Genomic DNA, 26,172 nt, shown 5'->3' with positions numbered 1-26,172 from the left:
AAATGGTCATAGTTGAGAGGAAGATGTGATACTGGGAGGCTTCATAGAGGTGGGGCCAGAAGAGAGTTGAGGACATTTCATTCAGAGCTGAGGGAAAACCAAAGTCCTGAGAAATATCCCCAAGGCCCAACACAACATTCTCCTTCTCTGCACCCCACTATCTCTTGTTCACCTTGTTCCCAGCAGCCTCTTTGCTATTCCTTAAACATTGCTCCCACTTTGAAGCATTTGCATGTGCTGATCTCCCTGAAAGGTTTTTTTTCCCCCCCAGGACCTATATTGCTTGTTTTGGAGTTAGTATGAGCCCTTTGCTCAAATGTCAACTTGGTGAGGCCATCCCAATGAGACATTTTACTTTTTGTTTGTTGTCTACCTCCCCATCCTAGAATAGGAACTTCCTAAGAAGTTTGGTTCTTTTGTTCTTTAATTTCTCTCAATACCTAGAACAGTGCCTGATGTACATAGGACTCCATGATTGATTGAAGGTGAATGAACAGAGGAGTGTTGTACCAGCCAGTGTCACTTGCACAATAATTTGGAATGTGTCTGTTAACAATAACATATTTCCTCAGGATGTAGCTGCCTGAAGGACTCTGGATTTTCAAGCTCACCTCTAAAAACAAATTGTTTCTAAAGTGGGGGGTAAAAGATTGCATCTCTGGAAAGTTAGAACAGGCACATGTCTATGGTGGCTTCTTTCATTAAATGCCCGAACTTCATACCTGATGCTGCCACAAAGCCAGGCAAGGTGAAATGCAAGTTAAAACCACAGTGAGATACCATCACACCCCCACCACTATGGCTAAAATAAGCATACAGAAAATGCCAAATGTGGCAAGATTGGGAAGGAAAGAATTCTCACACATGTTGAAAAACTGTTGAGTAGCATATAGTAAACACATACCCGTGACTTAGCATTTCCACACCTATGTAGACCTAACAGGTAAAACTAATCCATTACGCTAGTGAGTCTGGAGAGACTAGAAAAGAACATGAGTGGTGCTCTGCGCTTCCGATAGCATTATGCTCTTTGATCTGTGTGCTGGTTATGCAGGAATATTCAGCTTTTGAAAATTCATCAAGCTGCATATTTACATGTTTACTGTATGCAAAATTTCCTGAAAACCATCAATTAGAGATGCAGGTCACTCATTTGCTAAAGCTACTTGTTACTTAGTACAAACTGAAACTATTTCAGGAAGCACTGCTCCAGCACCTGGTGTAGGGGTAGAGTAAGGTCAAGTGGAGGGTTTGGAGAGGGTTGGGAGGACAATTTCCAAAGGTGGCAGGAACACACCTCTAACATGATGCAAGAATGAAAACGGGCAGGAGCCAGGTGGGGTGGGGAGGAGGCAGCTGGTAGAAAGCCTTGAGTGCCTGTTTGAGGTCACTTATGGCCTCAAGGCAAACCCTGCCTCTGCTCAGGGGCAGAATGGGGAAAACTCTCCAGGCAGCCTCTGGGAGAGCAGCTATAGGCCATGCAGGTCAGTTTCCTAACCAGATATTGAGGAAAGAGAATATCCTCTGCTCATAAGTTGAATGTAGAAATTTTGTTTTAGAAGGCAGCAGAAAAGGGGCACCTGGGTGGCTCAGTGGTTGAGTGTCTACCTTTGGCTCAGGTCATGATCCTGGGTCCTGGGATCAAGTCCTGCATCGGGCTCCCCAGAAGGGAGCCTGTTTCTTCCTTCTTCCTCTGCCTGTATCTCTGCCTCTGTGTGTGTGTGTCTCATGAATAAATAAATAAAATTCTTTTTTTAAAAAAAGAGTAGAAAGACAGCAAAAAATATATAAGGCAGGTCTTTAGTAATTTCTGAAGAGCAAGCTGCAGCAGAAACTGGCTGGTAGAGATAGCCCCACATTTCTTTCAATTAATGAAACTAGGAAAAGAAGGACCAGAACATACAAGAACTCCAAGGCCCCATTGGGGTGCTGATGGCTCCCCCTACACCAGATCTACACACTTTGGAGCATGCAGTGCAATGGCTCTGGCAAGGCTTTAAGGATCCCACTGCTAACATTGAAATGTGGGCATGGGAGGAAGACAGGACCTGAAGAAAGTAAAAGACCATCCCATTAACATTCAATTGCTGTGGAAAGGAAGGGAACCAACAAAAATCTATAGTTGAAAGAGAACCCCTCTTCAGTATTCCAGGGTTAGGCCTCTTGGAGAAGGTTGGAAAATGGTGGCTCAACGGTTTAGCACCGCCTTCAGCTCAGGGCGTGATCCTGGAGTCCCAGGATCGCGTCCCATGACAGCTCCCTGCATGGAGCCTGCTTCTCTCTCTGCCTGTGTGTGTGTCTCTCTGTCTCTCATGAATAAATAAATAAAATCTTAAATAAAAAGAAAATGGTAAATTGGCCAAGGATTTGCATTGTTTCCAGCCTTCCAGGAGCAGGTTCTTGCTAGAGAAAACCTCTAGCCCTCCCTCTCCGGGATCTGAAAAGGCCCAGCAGAAGCTGCGAAGAGAGGAGAGATTGGGAGCTCAGTGTTGCTAGTTAGAGAGTCTTTAATGATACTCGAGAGCCAGAACCTGCACCATCATCTGGCTTCCCTGTGGCCACAGTGTGGAAGCCTCCCAGCACTTGTACGTGTGAGAGGCAGGGAGGAAGTGGGAGTGGGTGGTGGGAGTTGAAGAAGTACAGGGCAAACCCAAGAGGTTTGCAAGAGGGAGATGGGTGCATAGGGCCAGCTCTGGCATGCTTACTGTGCATGTCCAGGCGTATATGCAGCATATTTGGGCAGTTAGTATGGGTATCGAGCCTTGAGTATGCACCATGTGCAGAAAGCTACACGAACAGAAAATATTCAAGCACTGGCTTGTCCCATTTCCTCTCTCAAGAATGTCCCAAACAGATCCCTCAGAGGTGGAAAGTTCCAGTTTTGTACCTGAGGAGATGCAGATAAGTCTAAGAAGGATGTTCAAGGTCAAGTCAACTGAACTTCTAAGTGCGGTGTTCTCTGTTTATGGGCTGAGAGCAACCTAGAGTAGACATGTGAAAGTCCTGACCATTTAGGGAAAGTCTATGTGAATTGTACTTCCTGTGAATAACCATTTAAGAGATTGGAGCTACTATCTTTAAGCCTCATAGCATGTGCATTGCGAAGAATAAAAATTCAGATAAAGGGCAGCCCCAGTGGCTCAGTGGTTTAGCGCTGCCTTCAGTCCAGGATGTGATCCTGGAGACCGGGTATCAAGTCCACGTCGGGCTCCCTGCATGGAGCCTGCTTCTCCCTCCTCTCTCTCTCTCTCTCTCTCTCTCTCTCTCTCTGTCTCATGAATAAATAAATAAAATCTTTAAAAAATTTTTTCAGATAAAACTTAGATTTGGATAGACTACTGCTTTCTAAATAGACACCAAAAGAGACCCAAACCCAAAACCTAGGTTCGGAAGGCCCAACACTGCTTTCCAGAGACATTTTTTAGAGCCAGTTTTTAGGAGCAAATCGTATCAGACCCAGTTGCCACCAAGGACAAGGAGAAGACAATTTTGCTGCATGGTGGGTTCTCTCAGTTTTCAGCAATGTGCACAAGACATCTTGGGCCCTCCTGGTACTTTCCGGTAGCTGATAGAAAGAATGATTGTAGATATGAAATATGTGGAGGTACTAATTTCTTTAGATAATAAAACTGTATTTTACAAGGCCTCAGAGGCACAGGAATTCTGATCCTCAAAATTCAGAATTGCCTGGAAGGCTCAGGGTTGACGTTCTTCATTTTCAAATACAAGTTCCACTAGATGTATAGCATCGGAACAAGGGAGGGGCATATCCAAAATAGATCTTTCCTAGCTTTCATTGACCATTTCCCACAAATCTTAGAGAATCAAAGACCCATAGGCTTAGGGCATATTATAGGAGATTTGAGGATAACCATCCATTAGGACAAACCCTTTCTCTGACCTGACCCAGGCATATCAGGCCAGAGCTAAAAAGAAAACGGGCCAGAAGAGGCATCCATGGAAAAAGAGAAGCCAGGGTCCTCTATCTTGTCGAACCTTTTGTAAACTGGTAAGGAAAAACTGTAAACAGATGCTCAAAGCCTTAGTGACCTGTTTCAACCAGGTTCTTATACACGTATTAGTTGTTCACAACCTGGTTTTAAATCCCTTAGATACACACCTCTATGGAGGGCATCAGAGCTGTGCTACAGCAGGAAGAGGCTGGGAACAGGGCTGAATTTTGCTCCAGAAGCTTGGACCATGTGAGATCCAATATCCTGTTAGCAAATCACAACTTTTGGCTCGACGTTAGGCAGTGAGATACAGGTTCTAGGAAGTGTGCATGTGAGGTATGGGGATGGTCAACAAAACCCCCTCACCTCTGGGCACGCCAAGGCCAAGCAATATCTGACAGAGCAATAGGGGTGGTAGTCTTGGTTGACTGTTTTTAGGGCTGATGTTCTCTTGCAGTTTCACCCACAAGATGCCACATCTCTTGAAGGCATCAGAGTCCTAGGAGATCCCCAGGCTCTAGAGAGATGCGGTATTCTTTATGCCAGAAAGGCTAGGGCTTTCCAAGTTGGGGTCACTGCCCACTGGTGATTCTCACCACTGGGGCTCTGCTGAATCTAACTACTCCAGCAGGGAGGGACCAAGGGAACTCAGAATAGCTGATGGCCAAGGAAAGAGAGACCCAGTCCTGTTGGACTAGATTTTATATAAATTTTATATAAATTTTTATTTATTTATGATAGTCACACACACACACACACACACACACACACACACACACACACACACACACAGGCAGAGACATAGGCAGAGGGAGAAGCAGGCTCCATGCACTGGGAGCCCGACGTGGGATTCGATTCCGGGTCTCCAGGATCGCGCCCTGGGCCAAAGGCAGGCACCAAACCACTGCGCCACCCAGGGATCCCTAGACCAGTTTTCTATAAGTGAATTTGAATTTGGCATTGAGAGTAGTAGAAATCACAATTGTTTAATAGTATATCATTAAAATGAGTACTGGAATGTCCCCCGTGAAGACACTTTTTCCCCCAAGAGTCTTGCAGTTTGGTTCTGAAAGACTGACAGAGCTTTGAATGGAATATTTGAAAGTTGGAAAGCTTTACACCTGTGGAAATCTTTAACGAGGGAGCAGAACTCTGATGAGTGTTCCACTTAGAAGTCCTACCCTGAAACTTTTGATGATACTTAAAATAATAAAATTTAAAATCACATTCAGTTCTCCAAAATCTTAAAAATTTTATTGCTATGAGTATTATCCCCAGAATTCTTTCCTGTTTTCTCCTGGGAGTCACAATAGGGGTCTCTCTCTCTCTCTCTCTCTCTCTCTCTCTCTCTCTTTTCAGATAAAGTTAGAGCCATTGATTCTTGGTCTCTAGCTCTGCCCTCAGCACTTACCTTTGATTCCCATAAACTTTCACTTTAGAGGTGCCTTCACCTGATCAGTGAGTTTCTTGCCTGACATCTTTCAAGACCTCCTGGAAATATCTTGCCAGAAACCTACTGTTCCATTATTTACAAATGGTTAGCTAACTCTTCATTTTCCATATTCTTCTTTTGATTCCAAGGGTAGCAATACCAACCAAAGGGTACATAACCTGTTTTTTCTAAAGCCTCTCCAGCCTGGGGTTTATTAAACTCTTAATTACTCCTCTTTGCTTCCTCTGTCTTCCATGCCAGTGTGCCTACAGAGGGATCGTGGAGGGGCATGACTCGCAATCAAGGAGCCACTCCCTTGCTGGCATGAGGCTCTCCTAACCTACTATGACCAGTTAGTCCCAGTCCTAGCTTTCAAATACAATTACCTGGGGAATTAAAAAAAAAAAAAATACTACTGCTGGGTTCTATCCCACATCAAGTAAATCGAACTCTTAGTATGAAACACTAGCATCAGTATTTTTTGAAACCCTGCAAATGTGCACCCAGAGTTGTGAAGAACCACCGGGAGCCATGGTTAGCCACGAGCCTTTGCTGAGCATCTGTTTGTATCCCGGTGTCAGCCCGTGCAATCACAGCACAGAGAAGTAGCACAAGGACTCTCCAAGTTGATCAAATTCTCCCACTCACTGCTTTTTGCCTTTTTTTTTTTTTTTTTTGCCTTTCCCACTCTTCAAAGGGGCGCTTCTGTCATTTAAATGACTTCTGAGAACACAAGGGTGCTCTCTGCCTCTTTCATGAACTCCTCTGCAAATTTCGAAGCAGTTAGCACTTCAATCACTATTATTCATTCAGAAAATGTAAATCACCTTTTTGCTTTGAATTAATCATTTTCCATTTTCCCAAGGTGATTCAGAAATCCAGAGCTCACCAACAGTGAGTGAGCAGGTGTGTGGGCCCAGAGACACACCTCACCGTTCCATTAACAGCAGAATTACACCCTGAGAGGTAGCTGACGGTGCCAACCACAATAAAAATCAGTTTCTGTCCAGTTATGGTAAACTAAAGAGACCTGTCTTTGAAAACACATTTTGATTTCTCTAGATTTCAGGCAGTGTTAAAATACATAATTAGTTCTAACCTTGTTTGCATTAATCTTCTTTACAGAAATTGCACATTTGCTTTCAAAGCACTGGGTTGGAGCATTTTGCTGCTATGTGGAAACCATATCAACAATCATCCTCAGGACATGAACTGCACCTGCACATAGAGCCCATGCAATTTTAATAATGTCTGCTAACCTATTGATAAGCACACAGGCAGGAACATACAAGACTAGACTAGAGAACCATCAAGCCAGCAAATGTTTGCTTTCTAAGAATCCTCACTTTCTGTGACATCTCATCAGAGGTTTAAGTCATTCATTCACTCACTCATTCTTCAAGAAACATTTTCCTAGATGTCTATTATGTACCAGGTCCTGTGCTTTGAGTTGGGATTGGACTATTGAACAAAACGTAGCCTCCGCCTCCAAAGTCTATGGTCTACAGCTAATCACATCAGCAGACAATGACCTTTGCAAACTCTTTTCTTCTCTCTCCCTGATAATGTTCTTCTCCCATATCTTTGTTTGGCCCAATTCTATTCAACTCTTTAGATCTTGACAAGGTATTACTTCATCTGGAAAACTCTCCTTAGTGCGTCTTGTCAGGGTTTGGTACCTTTTCTATGTACATCCATATGCTCATATCCTAGGACTTGGCATTTTGTATTATAGGGACTTGTTTACATATCTGTACACCCTTAATGAGCAAGTTAGGGACAAGAGCCATGCCATGTCCCCTTTTGTGTCTTTAATGATGAGCACATAACAGGAACTCAAAAGATAATTGAATGCGTGATGGAGGAATTCACAGGGTATTATGAGAATGCAGAGGAGATACACCAAAAGAGACTTTCTGGAAGAGGTGGCTGTTAGGGGAAGCCATAAATGATAAGTCTGAATTACCCAGACTGGGGCTCATTAGAGGGTGGAAGCAGAAGGGCAACATGGACTATGCCAGAAAACTCCCAGCACAGTGGTGTTGATAGGAAGCAACATGTGAGGTAGGGTGAGAGGAGAGAACAAGTTGAGGCAGCTAGAGTAAGGTCATGGGGGGCGGGGATAGGGGGCTCTGACCAAACCAGACTCAAACTCCATTTTCCCTTTGGTTCTCATCTAAATGAATGAGCACACAGATTCAAGGAGTCCCAGGATCTGATCTCCAGGGGTTACACATTCGTTCCCAGCATAGACAAGAATCCCTGAGACACAAAATATACTAAAAACTCTTCTCTGATATAAGAACCATTTCATATACTGCCCCATGAGATTCAGTACATGGGAGGAGGGGAGCTCCATAGGGGAGCTGCCCCTTACTGCAAGTTATGGGTAAAACACCTTATCAAGTGTGATGGATGCATCTTTGCTCAGTGTCTTCCTAAAACCCAGCTCTTCTTGTTTGACCTGGGCAGACCTGGGAAGAGCGTATGCCCTAATTTCTCCTTACTCGATTGTGTTTTTAATATACATTTCAGGAAAATTTACAGTCAATGCAACCCATTTAAGGTAATCCCAGGCCTTTAGAAAACCTTCTGTTTTAGGATCAGCTGATAGGATTCAGTCATTAATTAATTCAACAACCGTTTAATGAGTACTTTGTGCCAGACACGAGGCTGGAGTCTGGAGTCTGGTGATTCGAAAATGAATGAGGCATGGTCCCCACACTGCTCACAGCCTAGTGGAAGAAGCTCTAGGATATGGAAGTTGCTCCATGCAGGCAGTGTTGAGGCCATAGTTGACCTACAGAAGCCGGTGCTTCTTGAAATGTCACCTGGGAACTGCCTAGAAAAGCACAACCTGTGGTGTCTAAATGTGGTGTCTCTCCCGATCAGATGGGGGGGCCCCAAATATGGGCAATGATCAGATGGAAGCCAGTGGTGTGGGAGGTGAAAAATTTACTCAAGACAGAACAAAGGAGATCGAAGTTGACTGAATAAACTCCAAGGGAGCTGCTGGTAGGACCTGGAGGGAGCCAGTGGGTAGAGGCTATATTTCAAGGGGAAGGTGAGGAGGTATGAGAACATATGGAATCTTCCCTTTTTTGGCAACTGTGCCTGGTTGTAAGAAGCCCATTGGTCAGTTAGGGCCTCTGGATATTTGGAGGTGGGTCCCCTGACAGGCCTGTCTGTATCCAGCCAGGGGGGCGCTGTGGGCCCCTTCTACATCCCATCACTCAAGCCTGTGTGCCTAAAAGCAGCCTCTACACAACCTTGGGCCCCTTTTCCAGATCTACTGAATCAGAATTCAGGGGATGGGGCCCAGCCATCTGGGTGTCAGCAGACCCTGCAGATGATGCCAAAGCTCATTTTTGTTTGGGAAAGTCTGGTATGAGATTGAGTCCTACCAGGCCATGGTGGAGGATCCATTAGCCTTTCCCAGCCTTCCTCTCCACAACTCCCCTTCTTAGCAAACTCCTGCTGATCCTAGAAAACACCAATCCAGAAGGATACTCCTCCAAAATGAAGTAAACGCTAAGTTATCATGAAATGGCAACCCCAGACCCTTCTAGCTAGAATCACAGGGATGGAGAGCTTCATGAATATCAGTGTGGCACGGACTGGACGGGCCAGAGTCATTTCAGTGTCGACAGACAAGGAATCCGAGGGGGTGATGTCATCCTTGTCTCCATTCCGCTCCCTGCCACTTGAGGGTGGGGAAGATTTTTTTTTATTATTTAAATTTCACTTTTAAAATGTGTTTTAAAGAAACTATCAGCTTGGCTATTCAAACCAACCAACCAGCCAACCAACCAACCGACCAACTGACCAACCAGGAGCTTCAGAGTTATTTCAGAGCATGGGAATAGACACAGGGTAAATTGAAACAATAAAATAAGCAACTTGAATGCTTCGGAAAATAAAGGAAGAGGGAATGAGGTCACAATCGGAGCATGTGAGTTTTGTAATCTTATGGTGGCTCTAAACAAATTCAAGCAGATTGCTTGCTTTCTGGAGTTCCAGTAAAATGGATCTTGCCACCAGTGGACGGTTCAAAGCTCCTGGCTGGGGTTTTCTGGCTTATTGCCTTGTGTTATTAGTGACCTATTTTCACTGCAGTGAGATCAGCCATGTCTGCGGGCCTTGAATCAGCAGTTTCCCCTCCACTCACTGGCTCCAGGCTGGCAAAGCTGACACTAGTTTTCACAGAAAGCACCACCCCTGCGCTCTCCCTGGAAGTGGGGAGAGCACCGTTTTGTCATAAAGATGTTGGCTTTGACCAGAGGCTGCCCTGACAGCCAGCTGTCATGTCTCCTTCAAATAAGCTGCTAAACTTGGAATTAGCGTGGCCTAATAATTAAGCAGGACTAAAAATAGCCCCAAACTGCCTGAGCTTTGCTTAAATCCTACCCAGGTGGGAGAGGTGGTTTAAAAAAAAAATCTAACTGCAAAACCATATTTTGTAAGGCTTTGCATGAAAATATGGAAATAACTGCCCAATATGCAAGCTGGGGAGACGATTCAGGTCATCTGATTCTCAAAAAACAACCTTTTGAATTGCACACTGATTTGAGATGATCAGTCCTTGGTGGTTATTGTCTTGGTGGACACTGAAAGCAGCCAGGAGCTGTACTCCGAATATGCTGAGAATACCCTCCCACACATTTCACGGAGAGAAAGTAGCTATTGGTTTAGGGCTACAGAGAGCCTGTTGCCAGGCAGATGAGACGATGAGCAGAGTTCCACGAGAGGGCGCGCTCGCCACTGTGCCTCGGAGCCCAGTGGCCTGCATTCCCCGCGGTGGCAGCTCTGTGCCCCCTGCAGGGTGCCCCTAAGAGCCAGTGCTCTGTGTCCTGACTGCCTTCTGGCTGAGATCAGCAGGCAGATGCGCTCTCTGCGACATCAGAGAAGCAACTTCAAAGGAGGGGAAATCAAGCAAAACATTAAAAATAAAAGGGAAAAAAGTCCCCAAATACATCTAGAGTAACTTTTCTCTGTAGTGATTGGCCTTTGGGTGTTCACTTCTTGATGCTCTAACGGTAGGAATATGATAAAAGGAAAGTACGCTTATCACAGTTACCCGTGTCTAGCCCAAAGTCAGAGACAGCCATGGCCCCAACAAAACAGGGACAATGGGCAGGGCGGGGGGTATTTCAGGATACCCTTCACTCTCATTGGCATTTCCCCCCTCCCACTAAGACACCTTGGCCTCACACTAAGCTAGCCCCCCCTCCCCTGCCCCAGGGCCATTTCTTCCTGCTCTAACTACCCTGGCCTCCACTCATACTCCCTCTCTCCCAGTTCAAAACTCACCTCCTCAAAGGCATCCAGGGAGGGCCAGCTGATGAATGGAAGGATAGATTTGCTTCATCTAGCCACCAGGGAAGAAATGGAACAATGGAGAGAGCAATGATGCAAGATGGAGGACTTGGACTCAGCGTGACATACCTGACAGGCAGCAGGGTTTTGCAAAAAGACCTCTGCCCCCACCTCCACCTCCACCCCACCCTCCACATATCTGGATTCAGAAACCAAGACTCCACCATGTACCAGCGGCAGAAACTAGAGGAGTCACTCATCCTTTCTAAGCTCAGCCTTCTCATCTGAAAAAAAAAATGATAATCAAAATATCTGTTCTATTCTATAGGTTATTCTGAGACTAAAATAAAATACTGTAGGTGAGACTCTTTGTGCATCATAAGGAGCTTTATAAATATAGTGAATACCTAACCCTGAAGCTGTTCAAGCATTAATAAATTGACAGGCGTAGCTGAGAAAGGAAGGAAAATTTGAATTAGGTCATATCATCATCACCACCATCATCATTTCACATTTCAGAAAAAAAAAAAAAAGCATCACTAAGTTTCTTCTTGAAGAGAATCTCTGATGCTATGAATCTGTCTCTTGTCATAGATTACTCAGGGTAGGGACTGGGAGTTTGAGTCACCCCAGAATTCATATGTTCAAACCCTACTCCACAGTGGGAGGATATTAGGAGGTAGAGGTCTTGGGGAAGTAATTAGATGAGGTCATGAGAGCAGAGCCCTCATGAATGGGATCAGGGCCCTTGTTAGAGTCACAAGAGTTACTGCTCTCTGCCCTCTTCCATGTGAGTATGCCATGGGAAGTAGATAGGCTGCAACCCGGAAAAGGGTTTTCACCAGAACTCAGCCACGCTGGTACTCTGATCTTGAACTATGAGAAATAAATTTGTTGTTTATAAGCCACCCAGACTGTGGTATTTGTTACAGCAGCCAAAATGAGCTAAAACATCCAAACTGCCTTGACTCAGAGAAGTGTTCCTAAAGATAAATATCTAGAGACTCCTTGCAAAGATTTTTACTGTGAGAAATGTTTATTATAGACTTGTGCAAAATTGGAAACTCTATCCCACATGGAGTGGTTTAATTAAACCTCTCTTCAGAATGAATTATTATGCATCCATTAAAATGACACAGAACAACATGTAATGATATTTTAGAAAGAGTCCATAATAAGGAATTAGTGGGGGGAAAATAAACAACACGTATCATAGACTGACACTGAAATTGTGTGCACAAATGCATGTAGAAAGCATACCGAAGAGTTCAATAGAATATATGTCAACATGCATGCTTATAATCTGAGAAGGCGGGAATTAAGAATTTCTCTAATTTTATACTTTTGGTTTGGATTTATTTTTTACTGTCCTATAAAGAACATAATATTATTTGGGTAATACAAAAAAAAAATCCCTAGTAATCATTACATATAAAATAAACAATTCTGAGCTCTGGAGAAGATCAATGGGAGACTTTTGAAGCCAGGAGCTCTCCGAGGGCACTTAGTACTTCTCTGGAAGAAGAGGCACCCAGACCAGACCCCTGCCCCTCTGGAGCCTTAGTATCTAAGATGACTCAGGACCTCATCTGGGATTGCTGCTCAACTACCTCTATTGTGTTCGCTTATCGGATGAGGCCTGAGAGGGGGAGTTTGCCCCTAAAGTCTGTGTGAAGAAAGAAATAACACCAAAACCTAATGAATATTTAGTCTCAAGCCAATGGGTGACCAATGGGTGACTTAGCAACATAATGATTCTATAAAAGGAAGAGGGTCCCTGGAATACAGCAAAGGTATGAACTCCTGGTTCATTGCCTTTGACATGGGCTGGGTAAGAATCACAAGGAATAAGAGAACAGCTGTAGTAATTGGCACAGAAATCTACACTGTTCATCTTGAAAGATCTCTCTCCTCGAAGTATCTAATAGACTTTATTGATGCACTTTTTTCTATTTAGTGTATAGTCAGTCGATATGTAGAAAGAATGCTAAAGGTCACAGCTTATATTATTAAAATTCTAGCAAGTACACCAGGTCCTGGGCTTGCAAATGCATGCAAATCTCCTCATTTTAACAGCTGATTTATTATTGTTAGTTCTACCCTGTATCATCTGGTTAGAGATCAGGTCTAATGAAGCCTCAGGAGCTGATTTTATTCCCATACAGGCTTGTTAGCTTCAGAGAGAGAATTTTCCCCATAGCCACAAAACCCTTCTCCTAAGCCCTTAACCTAGATATGTCAGAAGGAGCATGAGGCATCATAAGTCCTGGGAAAACAACCCTAAATCCTTGTCTCACTGAGACAGTAGTCCCGTGTTCCTAGGAACAGGAAACCGCTGGTCATTTGTTGTGGGGTGGCCAGAGGAGGCTAGGAGGGAAGCTTGGTTTGGCAAAAATGATGCAGAGAAGGGACTTGCCAGACAGGAAAGGTAAAAAGATGATGTCTTCAGGCTAGCTGTGTGGCTGAGAGTCAACCAGTTGGGCAGTGATGACTTGCAGCCTGTCGCTCTACAGAGCCAGGTAGGAAGAAGAAAAGGCAATGGAAGTACCTAGAAGAAGAGACTGGCAAAAGCAGAGAGAGATTTTTCTGCCCCTCTTCAAAACACTAGCATCCTTCCCTTCTCTCCTCTGTGGTCCCCATACCTCCTGTTTTATTCCTCCAGAGTACTCGTCGCCCCATGTCACTCTTGCCTATTTGTCTATGCTCCTTAGTGAACTTCAAGCTTCCTGTGGGCAGAAGCCATGTTTACTTATCCACAATGGGGAAGAGGCTGGTAGCCTCCAAGCCCTCCACACCGCAGGCTCATAGTAAATGCTTAATAAGTACAAATCAGTGAATGATGTGTGCCAAAAGCCCTGTCCTGAGGCAGGGGTGATCAACACATCCTCACGAAGAGGAGCACAACACAGAACTTGGAGATTGAAGTCAGCCCCTTGGGTGGACTTCAGGGACACGTTGTTTCTATTGATTTAAATTCAATTAGCCAACATATAGCACATCATTAGCTGCAGATGTAGAGGTCTGCTATTCACCAGTTGCATATAACACCCAGTGTCTAATACATCATGTGCCCTCCTTAATGCCCATCACCTAGTTACCCCACTCACCACCTCCTCCCCTCTTCCAACCCTCAGTTTGTTTCCTGTAATTAAGAGTCTCATGGTTTGTCTCTCTCTCAGATTTCTTCCCAGTTTTCCCTTCCTTCCCCTATGATCCTCTGTGTTGTTTCTTATATTCCCCATATGAGTGAAACCATATCACTGTCTTTCTCTGACTTATTTCACTCAGCATAATACCCTCCAGTTCCGCCCATGTCAATTTAAATGGTAAGATCTCATCCTTTTTGATGGCTAATATTCCTGTGTGTGTGTGCATACACACACACACACACACACACACACACACACTACATCATATCCATTCAGGGACAAGTTTTAAACAAGGAGGCAGGAAGAACTCTGACATTCCTTGTTGATGAGAAGAATGAGACTCTGGAGTTGAAATGGCCTAGAAATCTTGTATGCTTGCTATACCCACTTTGATATGAGTTGTAGAATATTTTCTTTGGTTCCTTATACCTTTTAATTTAATTATGTGGGGAAAAGTGGTTGCTATGCATTTCAAATACTCCCAGGACTGATGGGCACATAAACAGAAAAAGGGTGGAGAGGAGCCACGTCACCAGGCAATTTCTTCTAGGCATCTGGGGAGACTTGTGTAAAATGCTCTCATGGGGTGTTACCTTGCACGTAAAATAGTCCTTAACATCTAGTAAGTGCTTTTCCTCTCTGAGGGCTGCTTCTCTTTCTCCTACATCATTGATTTATAAAGGGAGTTGTTCCACTCCCCATTCTTCTTAGTGGTACAAACCAGGAGACTGGTCTATTCACAGGTGCCCTTTCTTAAATGGGCATTCTTTTTATTTTTTAAGCATTTATTTATTTATTTGAGAGTGAGCATGAGCACGGGGAGGAGCAGGGAGAGAGGGACAATCAGACTCTGCACTGAGCATGCAGCCCTACGGAGGGCTCGATCTCATGACTTTGAGACCATAACCTGAGCCAGAACCAAGAGTCAGACACTCAACTGACTGAGCCACATAGGTGCCCTAAATGGGGATTCTTACAACCCATTATAAGTTCGCAGACTGACGACTGTGTCTGAAGATTAAGGATCAGAATTTCTAGCAGAGGAGAAGGTGGAGGAGGAGTTAGGAATAATTGTGTACCAATTCTGGCTTCAGTCAGCATTATAGAAGGAGATCTCTGCCAAGGTTTAGGGGGCCTACCTAGAAATAGGGGTAATTGAGGAAAGGGAGTAATCTGAACTAGCACTCTTTGCTAGAAAGAGCCAGCAATAAGGGGGAAAATCAGCAGAGAAGCAGATAGCCTATATTCTTAAGCCTGTGGGCACCCACTAGTGACATGGTTTAGGGAGCAGAAAACTGGCCTGGGAATCTGGACACCCAGCTGTTCTGAGTGTCAGCAAAGCAAACATTGGCTCCTCAGCAAGCGAGATGGGCCTTCTCCACCCTCACACTTGATGCTTCCCCTCACACGGAATGCTCTGTCCCAGATCCCCTTGTCTTCGGGTCTCAGCTCAAATGCACTTCCTCAGAGAGGCCTTCCTAGATATCTCTCCCCTCACTTCGTGGCCATTCTCTGCCAAGTCACCCTATGTCATTCGCTGTCTGAAGCTGTTCTGTACACATTCTTGTTTGTTCTATTTACTGTGTCCTCTCACTGCCTATATAAGCTCCATGAAGGAAGGGACTCTCTCTTTTGTTCACTACTTTATTTCAAGCACTTAGAACAGTGGTACCTAGTAGGCCCTCGATTTATAAATGAATAAGTGAATGAATGAATGGAATAGCCTGCATATGAGGTTCAAGATAGCAATGGGAAAGTACTTTCCATTACCAACAGGATAGGTCTCTTCCCTTGAAAAGGAAATGTGCATTTCCTGAAGGTAAGGACCAGAGTACAAAGTGGTGTTTACATCACAGGGAAAGCCTTTATTTCCATACTGAAGCACTAACATTTCCTCCCCAATATGCATGTGTGCATGTGGGTGGACACACCAGAAGGCAGCTGTGAAGCTGGGGTGGGCCGGGGCCAGTAGGCAGGACAGAACTAACAAACTAACCAAGTTATCACTGTGATGTAGAGGAGATTGTTTACATACAGCTCCCAGAAGGCAGAGGATGGCTTTGTCTTACTATTTGGGTACAGTGACAAAATATAATTTAAAAAATCCCCAGGAACTTGTTTCATTCTCTTGAACAGCTGCTGCCCATGGGCAGGTGCTCAGGGAAGGGACACCAGCAAGCTTAGACAGCTCTCATTTGGTTGTTTTCCATCTATCCACACCGCTCAGAAGACGAAAGAGAAACAGGCCTTCCCATCATGTCCCCTCTGCCCACTGTGTGTACCTCGGATCTGGGCTTCCAGGAGTGGTGGTAGCCTGGCCCTGCCCAGAGGGGGCCGTGCTCCAGCCTCATTCTCTCTAAGGACCTTTTTCTGGTAGAATGAGGGAGGACATTCACTATTGAACAGTATGGAGCTAATGCCTTCTTTATTAATCACTTCATTTATAGAAGATGTCCTAATGAGAGGAGTGGGGGAAGGGTATGCTGAGAACAATAACCCCCCCATATGTTGGTATTTGATACAGTTGATCGCTTTCACATAGTCCATCTTGTGTTCCTTTTAGTCCTCATCAGTGCCCTTCATGTAAAAAAAAGAGCAGGTATTTTTCCATCATCATTTTACAGAGGAAAAATCTGAGTTCAAAAGAGGTGAATGACTTGCTCTAGGTCATGGAGGACTCAGTCTCCTCATCCCCACATGCAGTATCCAAAGGCAAATTTCTAGGGAATGAAACAAGACTGACAGTCTCTTTTGTCCCAACCAGATTCTCTCTGTATAAAATTTTATGCAGATACAAGAAGAACCTATTTTATAATTTATAATTTTGTTGTGTCAGACAGGCTTAGCATGGTGCCTGGTGCACAAGGTAATTCTTGAACGGTGGAAAGAAGAGAGTTCTTCTGTTTTAGGGAATGAGATTGGCTACCCGGTACACCAAAACCCTCCTTATGAGAATAGCATTAGGGCAGAAGCCCAGTACAGCTGACTGCAACTCAGTATATAGGAACTGACTAAATAGAATTTTGGAAGTAACAGAGACCCTAGAGGTCATGAAGAGCCACGAAGCTTTGTTGCTGGTTACTTAGGCTCCTCTGCAGCTGCTTGTCTGTTCCTGACAATCAGCTGATCTGAACTCACATTCCGTACACCAACATTTAAAGCAAATACTTCCTGGACTAAAAATAAAGTACACATAAAAGTCTGTTTAAATGAATCATTCTTCTTTTGGAAGCTAAAAAGGGGAGGGAAAGGAACAGTTGATATGCTCTGGGACTAGCAGCTATGAACAGCTTTGATCCTCTGAGAATTTCCAAGTTGAAAACACCATGTGAGATGATTCCTTCCCTTGGGATATGGGCTGCATCTGACCTTGTCCTGTGAGTGTTAGTTTTGACTCTCTCTCTATCTCTTTTTCTCTCTACCCCTCCCCTTGCCCCTCCCCCTTCCCCTCCCTCACTCCTTCCCTCGCCCTCGCCCAGCCTGTAAATGACTTACTCAGTAAGAAACTTGGGGCTGACGAGATAAGAGAGGCTGGAATGTGTCCTAGCCTGGAGTCAAACAAGGAACCTTATTATTTAGAATAATGTTAGAAGTTGGCCACCAGTTCTGGGGAATGGCCTTCCTTTTCCTTTTGTCTTCCATCACATGTTCATTCACTCATTTCTTCATTGATGGTCCTATAAACATTCATTCATTGTTCCACAGATGGGTACAAATATGAATAAGAGATCATCTCTACTGTCAAGGAGCTCTAGTCAAGTGGGAAGGTGCAGGAATGAGGCTGAAGTGTGGTAGAGACAAGACACAAAGGACCTTGTGTGTTGTTCTAAGGAGTTTGCATGTGATCCCACAGGTCAGTATTTCCTGAACTTGGGGTGGAAAACTGTCTGGGTCAATTTTATTAGAAAGAATTTATTAAATATCGTTAGTATTGACAACTTGTTTTTATTACAACATAAACCAGGTAATATAATCCCAACATTTACAATCCTTGTACAATAATAAAACCAAAACAAATTTATATAAGGTAAAACCCAATCTAATGCAAATTAACAAAATTCACTTAATGCAATGGATGTTACTGTTTAACTGAAACCAAATGGCTCCTGGCGTGTGACTGTGCACTCACAGAAAGCGTGTACGTACATTATTTTAAATTCAATATGCCTAAATGACCATGCGCTAAGTAATGACTCAACTCATCCAATCCTTCTTTCAAATCAAACTAGCATGAAACTGCCATCCAAAGAGACTGTGGTGATGTCACATAGCCATCACATCCCTTACCTAGGTGTCCCTTTCATTTATTTTCTCAATAGCCCAGGACAATAAAAATAAGGCTGCTTGGCTCCTGGTCACAAGAGTCCATCAAATGACCCAGAAGATGCATCTATTTAAATTTTAAATGTTCTTAAAATTAAAAAAGGATTTTTACAAACGTCTAAGAGACCCCATCAGCCGCAAGAGGACAAGGCCAAAGACCATAGCCTGATATTTGAGGAGATATTACATAAGTGCTTGGGGCCCGCTGCTGACAGATTTTGAACAAGAAAGTGAGGTAATCGGATTTCCCTATCAGGGCAATTATACACCAGGGGCAGCAATGATGGCACACGAGAGGAAAGAGAAACCAGGAATGAGGAGTTCACTTCGGAGATAACTATGATCCTGTAGGCGATTGATGATGAATGACCCAGCGAAGGCAGGATGAGTAATGAGGTGTAAGAGAATAGATTTTTAAAAAAATGAGAGAATAGATCAGAAAGGTCTGCAAAAGGCAAGATGCATAGAACTCGGGGACTGACGACATGTGACAGGTGAAGGAGAAGGGACATTTCTAGCTCAGGTGACATTATTAAACCAGAGTGACAATGTAAAGAAGGTGAATTTAGGCCACTTAGGCAGGGGGCTGTGAACTACTGGGATGAAGATAGGCAAATACTGTGGGCTAGAACTTTAAAGAAAAGGCTTCTAGAGATGAGGCTGGTGTGCTAGGATGGCCAAGTGGTCACCATCCTGCAAAATGTAACTTCAACATCCAAGAGTGGCTCAGTGCCCACTCCCCCAACACCCAAATACAATGATTCTCCTGCCTCCCCGTTGCTACCCAAAGTCCCACCCCAAATGACCACAGCTGCAATAATCTAACTTAATACTCTGATATTGAATATATATTTAAAGTGAAAAATCTGAAGAGACTGGCCATCGATGATAGATGGCCTGAATCCCAGAATGTGATGGAGCAACTACAAACATGGCATTTGTAATCACTCAGACCATGGCTCTAATTCCTGGTCCACCACTTGCTTGTGATGAAATCTCGGCAAGTCACTTATCCTCTGGTCTTCCTTTTTGCAAATCGGGGTTATAGAATCTGAGTACAAAAGCTAATTAGGAGCATTAAGTAAAATACTGCCTATGGTGTCTAGCACAGTGCCTTCAACGTCCTGGTCAACGAATCTGTCCCATTCTCCTAATATAACAATCAAGAGCATGAACAAAACCAGACTTCCTGGATCTAAACCGTGATCTACCACATTCTAATGACATGACCTTGGATAAGTAAACTAACTTCTCTGTAACCCAGAGGGATAACTCTATTCTCTAGTGCAGCGAATTATTGGAGTCAACTCATTGAGTTAACGTTCACAAAACTCTGAGCACCATGTGCCTTGCACATAGTATGCACTATCTAAGTGTAAGCTGTTATCAACATCATAATTACTCCACCATTCTTCCAGTAATTAAATTTGAGATTCTTTCTTGGTCATCGTTTTGGTGGAAGAGGATGGACATACAGTGTGGTGCTGGGCAAATAAGCCACTGAGTGCAAAGCCCCATGTAGAGAGGAGGAAAAGAAGGTTGACAGTCTTCAGGGTATGCTTTGCCCATCTCTCAATTTTGTCCAAGACAGGCTGGTGGCTGCAGGGCCTCAGGAGTGAGATGGAGAATAACTGAAGTCCAAAGTCCGGTGATGAAATGGGAAGACTGTCATCGTCAGATGTTTGCCTGAGAAGGAGGCACCTGGATGGAAGTTCTGTGGGTGCTTCTGAGATATGACAACACTTATTGTTTTCAGTGAACTTTACTTTTCACTTAATGGTAGTTAAATGCTACAATTATGCTGGATTTTGTCCCAAAGTAGGAAGAGAAGCAGAAAGCAAACACACACACACACACACACACACACACACACACATACACACACACAACCTTCAAACCAACATGCATTTCCCAAGGGTTAAATCCAGAAAAGTTAGAAGCCCAGTTAGGAACATGGGCCAGTGAACAAACATAGATTTTTCTGACATATTCAGCATTATCATGTCAAGTTTCTGACCCTAATCAACCAAGGTCATGAACAGACTAGTCCTTTTAAAAATTCTATGAAAGAAACTGCTGTGCGTTTTTCTCTCTGGACTCTGGACTCTCTCACTTGGAATACAAATGTGGCCTGGCTCTTTGCTGAAAGGACTTTAAGCCTGAGCTGAGTTCTCAGTGATTTGCTGCCTCCATCAGGATCAGAGAAGAATATTCCTTAATGCATTTCAATCTGTTTAACCCTGAGAGGATGCAATGACTTTGGGTGAAAATGAAGCAGAAGGGTCTATTGGAGACGGAGACATTGTTTATCTGGGTACAGATTTTAATTAGACTTTTTCCCATATTAAAAAAAAAAAAGATGCCTAGGAGTATAATGTAGAGAGAGTGCTTTGGGGTGAGGCAGATATTAGATCCAATTCCCACTCTGCTACCCACTCTGTGTGATCCCGGGCACATCACTTAACCCCCTGAGCTCACTGGCCTCACCTGTAAGACAGCAGTGGGACCTGCCTTATAGGTGGATTATAAAGCCCATCAAACTCTGTCCCTGACTCCTGCCTCTGCCTTCTAGCCATTTCCTGCCAGCACAGCCCTCGTTAGGCATATCGGGCCTCTCAGGGCTCCCTTTTTGTCTCTTGTTATTAAAAAAAAAAAGATTTTATTTATTCATTCACGAGAGACACAGAGAGAGAGGCAGAGACACAGGCAGAAGGAGAAGCAGGCTCCCTACAGGGGAGCCCAATGTGGGACTTGATCCCGGGACTCCGGGATCATGACCTGAGCTGAAGGCAGATGCTCAACCACTGAGCCACCCAGGTGCCCTTGTCTCTCATTCTTATTCGAGTCAAGATTCATCTGCTTGAAACAATCTCCCCCACCCCAATTTTCCAGGCTGATAGCCATTCATCCTCCAGACGTCCCTATGGATGCCACTTCCTCCAGGACGTCGTCATCTTTAACACCCCACCCCCACCCCAGTTAAAGTTTAGTTTGTGTGTCCTATGAGCCCAGAGCACTTGTGCTTATCCCATCAAAGCACCTAAAATGCTACCCTGTTGATTTTATCAGATCATCCCCATGGACTGTGAGCTCTGTGCAAGCAGAAATCCTGTCCTTCTAATGGAGCAGTATCTCCAGGGCTTAGTGCAAGACAAGACACACATGAAGCATCCAATATATATATTTGCAAAGTGAATGAAAAAAATAAGTGAACGAAGACTGGCAAATATTATTGTGTTGCTCTTTGTATGATCCTGAGATGAAAGTTAGTGCGTGAGAAGTCACACTCTTAGAGCATACTCCGGGGTATTTTTCCATGTTGCAGCGCCTAATATTTGCAGTAGTCCCCAGGGCCAGACCACCCCCTTGAGCTCAGACTCCACCTTCCTTTGAAGCTGAGACTGCTGGCTTTCCTTGTGCACACCTTCTATTTCCTGTGAGTGCCGCCCACCTATGGCACTCCAGCCAGGACCTTCAACAAAGCTTGAGGCCCAATCTCCTGCCCTTGCTGATCTAGCATGTCCTTCGATCCCATTTCTGCCCAGTCCCATGCGAAGGGTTACACAAGATTCGCTCTGACTTGCTATCTTTGAAACTATGTGACCAAGTAACAGTCCTATTGATCTTTAATGAAGAAAGATCTAACCCAAGTATTGTCCTTTCTTCCTCTCCCATAGGTCAGATTTTCTAAGAACATACTAGAAGGGGGAAATCTACCTCACATCACTTTTCTCCTTGGAACTCGCTTCTTAGTGCCCTATTCTCCTTCCCATTCTGCCATAGGCTCCCACTCTTCCTCACTGGTCATCACTGGGAACTCCCAGTCAACCCCCATTAATCAGTTCTTCTCCCCTCTCATGGATTCAGACAAGAGGTTGATGCGGGGCTGACCACATCCCTGTCAAGTGCCTGGACCTTTCATTCTACATTGTGTCAACACAAAGGGGTAGAGATGTTTCGGTCTTGTCTAAACAACTAGGGTAATTCAAGAAACAAACAACATATTTTCCTCTTAACTTAAATCTGCACACTGCCCATGAATCTTCCTATGGCCTAAGGAAGAATATCAAAAAAGTAGACTTTTCTCGTGCAGTTTCCATCAGGGTACAAACCCATTCCCAAAGAGGCTCTCACTTCTCAAATACCTTATCCTTCCCACTCGGCAGAAAAATGACATCAAAGTGAAAATCTAACTCACTACCCAAAAGACCTGCTCCTGACCCAGAAGCCATCACCTTCCCAGTGCTACATTTCTCTAAGTCTGGGTTATTCAGCCTAAGGAAACTCAGGAGCACTCCTTGGCAATGGGGGAACACCCTGATCTCAGTGAAGTCTGGACCCCAAAGTAAAAGAGCTATGCGACTACAAGCTGGATCTCTAGATCCAGGTGACAAAGGCTTGAATACAGCTCTAATTTTCCCAGCTGTGTGACCTTGGTCATGTTTCTTAACCTCTCTGTGCCTCAGCCAATTATTTGTGATATGGTGGTAATAACAGTGAGGCTATACAAGGACTGAGGCTTTAAAGAGTGAAAACACTTACAGAACAGAGCTCAGCAAGGAAGATGTACTCAATACATTTTATCTACAGCCATATATATATATAGTTCCCCACTGATATAGACATGTCTATTACCTTTTCTGTTTGTCTAGCAAATAATTGTTGAAGCAGACATAAATATACTCATAAGCATTTTCTGAGAACAAACACTAATTCCCAGAGATAGTGCAATCTGGAAATATTTTTCTGAATGACTCGTGAGGAAGTCTCAAAATGGATCCAGTACAGAAAGTTCACTCCTTATGAACTTTCAACTTACAGATGCCCATTAGGTGCAAATGGAACTTTTCCTGCTGTCTGCATTTTGGCTGAAGCCCCTAAAGGGAAGGTAATAAGTAGCATGCACCTCCCTCCTCAACTCCTCAATCCTATAGGGACCTGTTGGATACCAAAACTCACTAAAAGGTAGCCCAACTAGACTATATATATAGACTATATAAATGGAGACTAATCTAGTCTAGAGAGACTAGAAAGGAAGATGAGAGGTGCTTTGAGTTCTGATAATATTCTGCTTCTTGATCTGGGTGCTTAAATCTTGAAATTCCCAAAGGGAGCTCACTGAAGGGAATCCCCAAGACTAAAGATCATTCAGTTATTCTCATCACAGGAGAGTGTGACACATGCCCTCGAAGGCTTGAGGACATAGTAGTTGAACGTAGTTGAACAGAGACCAAAGCCTGCCTCATGGACAGACCATTTCTGAAGGCAGGAGCCTGCCTCAAGCTGCCCAATAGGGCAGTTGAAGACAGAAGCAGCAAGGGAGTATGCTTTCAGCATGGTGGAGCATGACTGCATGAGTCCTTGTGAGCCTTGTGGACACCATAGAAGATGTATTGAAACATTGTAAAAGGACCCCACCTTACAGAGTGGTCTGCAAGAGCAATGAAACCCCCATAGTAAGAGGCTAGAGATAGGACCACTGGGATGGGATTTGAGATGGACGGAGGAAAGTGGGTCACAAGAGGTCAGCTGAAGAAGGCATCAGCCATATCAGGAACCAGTACAAAGTCCCAAAATGGAGGAGCCACAGATGCACATTGTGCAAAGGGGTATCAAAGGGCCTAATACCGTGGCAGTGCCAGCCAAGAGAGAATCCAAAAGAGCACCAACTACATGAAAAGACTATTTGCCCTTCTTTCCCTTTTGCCCCACTCCCTAACCCTGGAGAAGCCCTAGGCAGCAAAGCAAATTGAGGAGGAAGAGTGAGTCAGAAAGAACATTGCCCAAGCAGAGCCCAAGATCAACCCTCCTTCCCCATTTCAGGACCCCCAGCCAAGGGTCAGCTCCATGCTATGGAAATGAGAGAAGTTTTAAATTGGATCTGAGATCAAAGATTTGATTTAGACTCCACTGAGTCTTTTAATACTCAAAGAGTCACAATTATCAAAGTAAGACTTGGGGTTTGTTTTTTGTTCTTTCATATAAAAATGACCAGGCTACAGAAGGGGACAAGAGAAGAAAATGCAGCAGCGTACATTTTCAAGGTGGTCATAGTGGGGGAAATTTGGCAGTTTCCTGTGTGTAGGTGTTGGACCCAGTGCATTCACAAGACATCAGTTAAAATAGGACAAAACAAAACATATGTCAAGCAAAAATCTCATCAGTCATGCCTTCTCCCACCAGACGGTTCTGAGCTATTGCTCGCCTGGGCTTGTCATAAATTGACCTGATCCTTGGCAAAAAGGTCTTTCTCCTTAAGATTGTTATGAAGGACCTAGATCCTTCCTTTCTTTTACCCTTTTTTCCTCTAACCTGCTGGGCAGAGGACAGTATGCCCTTCAACCACTCCTTGAATCCACAAACACCTACCCCAAGGACAGAAAGCACTGATCCTACTGACATCATTAGATTCGAAATCAAAGCCCTGTCTCAATTTCTCTCTAGGGAAAGAGATGCAGCATGTTTATTTTTCTGGCTACAAAGATATTGGGTATTTAATTTGGGATGGGGAAAGAGAGGTATGATTTAGTTGGGGAGAAAAGTAATTTAAGGACCTTTCCCAAGACATGAAAACTTTCTCTGAAAGAAGCAAATTTAGAAACTCCAAATGACTTCCAAGAGGGCTCACGAATGGACTGGAATGATCTTCCTTTTCTCAAAACAATAAAACAAAAGCAAACAAACCACAACCAAAAGCCCACACCATGCCAGTAATGCCAGTAAACATCAAGAACTCAGCCAGGCATTGGACATCCCCCTTCCTTCCCCTTCCCCCTTTTCTACTCTCTTTCCTTCAGGACAGACTTAAGTCATTTCTCATCACATATCCCACCTTATTATTGGTTCCACCATTCTTTGAAAGCGAGCCCCTTGGTCAGCCATATCTTCCTTTCACACTCAGGGAAGCCAATACAAATTCCACATGGAAACCAGGAGAGCCCAGAGGAAAGTGCTGGTCACTTTCTCTCGATTTTCTACTCTCCTGAAAGCTTATGGTCTAGTAGAAATTCTGAATTTTCTTGAAGCGTCTAGAAGAAGCACAGCTGGAACAGCAGTATCTAAATAAAAATGCTGCTGACCTGCTGATATTAACTAGTCTAAAAATACCATGAAGCATGTGGTTTTCGTTAGAGCAACAAAGCAACTATAGTATGACAAGCAGCCTGCCTTCCAAGATTACCCTCATTTACATGATATTATGTTACACGTGGAGCTGGACCCTTGGGTTTAAAGAAAAACACGAGTTCAGCAGCAAGAGGTGAAACGAAGAGCCAGGCGCTCGGCCAAAGGTTTGAGACTACCCAGGAACGACTGAGCTCACAGTCACATGGCCCCACTCCACTCAACACTCTAGTCACACGTCATTTGTTCTACTCATTTGGAACTTCTCACATATGGCTCTTATCGCAGGTAATGGTACATAAGATCAGGGCAGAGCCTGCTTCTTGATCAAGACCACATCCTGCAGAGCATTTTCCACATGGGCTTTAGCACCTATGGAGCTGATGGGCAGCAATCCCATGTAGCTAGATAAGGTATGGGTGGAAAGCACACAGACTTTGGTGTCCTGGAGCTGTGTTTCAAGCCTCAATGGTTTCTTTTTTTTTTTTTTTTTAAGATTTTATTTATTTATGTGAGAGAGCAGAGCACACAAGCAGGGAGGGGAGGGGAGAGGCAGACTCCCCACTGAGCAGGGAGTCCAATGTAGGGCTCAATCCCAGAACCCCGAGATCATGATCTGAGCTGAGGACAGATGCTTAATCAGGTGAGCCCCCCCAGGTGCCCCATGATAGCCTCTTTAAAGCTCTTTAATCTTGGACAAGTTTTCTACTTTCCCAAGTCTCAGTTTGCTCATCTATAAAAAGAATATTAGCACAAAGGGGGATTAATGTTACTACATTCAAAGCTCATATTCATCGCGTGCTTACAACACACCAAGGATTCCACTTCATGTTGCTATAATGCACTATTCTAGTCAATGTCCATCGACACCTCGTGA

At 44.1% G+C, this 26,172-nt stretch overlaps 1 long non-coding RNA gene across 2 annotated transcripts in view; it reads right to left on the bottom strand.

Annotated features, from left to right (window-relative positions):
• LOC112677895 (uncharacterized) overlaps nt 1-25,240 on the bottom strand; it is a 65,882-nt gene extending 40,642 nt beyond the window's left edge. For both annotated transcript variants that reach the window (XR_003147269.3, XR_004803204.2), the window contains exon 1: nt 25,006-25,240. This is a non-coding gene — a long non-coding RNA (uncharacterized LOC112677895). The remainder of the gene's footprint in view (nt 1-25,005) is intronic.
• Between the last annotated feature and the right edge of the window lie 932 nt (nt 25,241-26,172).

Source organism: Canis lupus, chromosome 10 (assembly GCF_003254725.2).
Source record: "Canis lupus dingo isolate Sandy chromosome 10, ASM325472v2, whole genome shotgun sequence".
In the NCBI taxonomy this organism is placed as follows: domain Eukaryota; kingdom Metazoa; phylum Chordata; class Mammalia; order Carnivora; family Canidae; genus Canis; species Canis lupus.
Note: the sequence above shows the minus strand (reverse complement) of the source record. Positions and strands in the feature narration are given on the sequence as shown.